Below are 2637 nucleotides of genomic sequence, written 5' to 3' on the forward strand. Positions count from 1 at the left end.
CAAAAGTAACACATGTATTGTACTTATATGTGTGTGTATATATACTTATCTCCTGCTAACAGATCCATAGATTAGGAGCATTGAACAGAGGAAAGAAAAACATGATGAAGGGTCAGTGCATGCCCCGTTTGAAAAGCAACTCCTGCAAGAACAAAGCACCATCTCCAATGACCTTATTAGAGCGTTTCAGAGAAGCAGTGTTCCGCTTAATGATGCTATCTGCACTTTCAAAGGCCAACACCAACCACCGTGGCTCCGGCGACGGCGAACGCCAACACCGTCGCTGCAGCTCCCATGACCCTCAGCACAGTGAAGCCGTAGCAGATTGCATCGAGTTCATTAAGAAAAAGGCTGCCACCGACACCTGTTAATCAAAACCCTCACTGATAGTGTTTTATTGCTCTGTAGTTTCGACCACCGTCATGTCATGTAACAACATTAAAAATACTAGTTCCATTTTCTTTGTTCTTGCTCTTCTTTTTTCTTTGTAATTTGATGTGATGGATTTGTAATATTTGGCTCCACTGATGTATGTACGCAGGGTGTGAGATGTGGACGGAGAATTCCGGATTTTTATGCGTTTGTGATGTTGAATTAAGCAATGTGTAGATAACAATACATTTTGTTCATTAATTGTGTTTGTTTTGTTTTTCCTATGTGTTTGGTTTTCGTTTGTGAAAGGTTGTTCGTAGGAAGTGGACAAAGTGGTAGATGCAGAATTAATGCTCATGCATGTTTTGAGTTAATGGGCCAACCATTTTCCGGTGTGTCCCCTTCGGCGATGGTGAATTAGAATTTTTTGCCGGTGTGTGATTTCGACCCCGTTGATTCAACAATATTGAAAGCACTACCAATCATTGTTATTCTCCTTTTTTTTTTACTTGAATATTATAATCATTCTTGCTCTTCAGATGACGATTTTTTTTATCATGGATGTTCTTGTCTTTCATGCCAAAGAACCGGTAATAAAAAAAAATTATAAACAAACATGGCTTAGAAATCATGATGAGACTGAAACTCACATTAGAAATATATTATTATTGTTAAAACTTTGATTCTTTAACTATTGTAAGGTCATCAATAGCACCTGCAAGTAAGAATTTTCTTTATATATAATACATATTTTCTTTTCCAAAGGCCACCTTTTCATCAATTATGTATGGCTCTATATGTTAGTATTGTTTATATTAAATGTCTAATACTTCAATGCAACCAATCTTTACTTACTAACTTAAATTGTATTTTACTAAAAATCCCTTAATCCGTTCATTATTTTTTGAAGGAAAAAAACACGCATCAATATTAGTTTTATATTTTTACTTTTAAAATGTTCTTCCACTTGGTGAAAAATTAATTTCTCCAAATGCGCATATTATATTGTACCGTATGATCGTCCAGTCAATCATGAATCGGACGGTCAACCTTTACTTGGATCCAGGAAGATCAGATAATCATGTAAGTGAATCAGTCGTTCGTAAATTAGAACAATTAATCTTATAATATTGACCGAGTTAGAGGTAAAGTGTGATTACTTACAATTGGATCATAATTAAGCCAGTGTTAATTAAAAGTGCACTCTGAAATCTATAAATATAGGTTTGAGGNGTTTCTATATCTTTACGCTGTCTCTATCTCTATATATCCAATTAGCTTAACAAAGCAGGGTTGACACCAGATTTAAAATAAACATATTTATGGCCTTAGATAATTGATGATATGCATAAGTTCATCTAGTTCTCCTCATTTGTTTGATCCAGTAAAATATGCAGTAGGAAATGGATATTCTGACCTTCAACACACGAGAACTTATAAGTAATAACACTCTCTTATTATTATAATAATAAAATAAAATTTACATTTACTTATATATTTTAAATTACTTTTATTTATATTTGATGTCGACTTTCAATATCTGTCTTTTGGTCAACATTTTTCTTCTCTCTTTTGAAATTTTCTTGACCTTAAGGCTTTTTTCGCTTCAATAAAAATGATTGTTCAAACGATTTGTTACATACGTATTTGAGTTATAATTTGTGTTTGCATTAACGAATTTAAAAGGAAGTATGAGCGAATACTTATGGGATGCAGTGCATTATCCATCTGCGCTGATGGCATGCGATTTAAGTTGATTATGTGTGAAAAACTCATTTTACCTCTGACAATATTTCATTTAAAACAAGTTAAAAAAACATGCAACATGATCGAATTGATTCTAGGAAGAGAAAGAATCAATTCCAATTGATAGTAATATATAAATAACGGATATGCATTACAGCTTTGCATTACTATTTGTTCACGCGTATTCTGAAACTTCGTCCATGCTTTCTTTACCAAGGCAGAGATTCCTAAGGCAACAATGGAGATTCTTGACTCAAATTTGAATGTCATTTTGACTGGAGCCATGACCATTATATATGCACTTCTTGTTGGTTATTAGAAGGTGTATGTAATATTATTAAGGGAAAGAAACTGGTTTCACCCAAGCGCTGGCTTTGTGTGTAATTTGTGTGTTTTCCAGGGACAAGCTAAGGGAAGTAAGGTTTAACTGTGGTGGATAGAGTCTTCGTGGGAGTAGTTTCTGGTGAGTCGTGGTTCAACGAAAATGCTCGTGGTTGACAGTTTGATGATGCAAGTTGT

This window comes from Vigna umbellata, chromosome 9 (genome assembly GCF_029865625.1).
Source record: "Vigna umbellata cultivar VRB3 chromosome 9, Vumbellata_1.0, whole genome shotgun sequence".
Lineage (NCBI taxonomy): Eukaryota > Viridiplantae > Streptophyta > Magnoliopsida > Fabales > Fabaceae > Vigna > Vigna umbellata.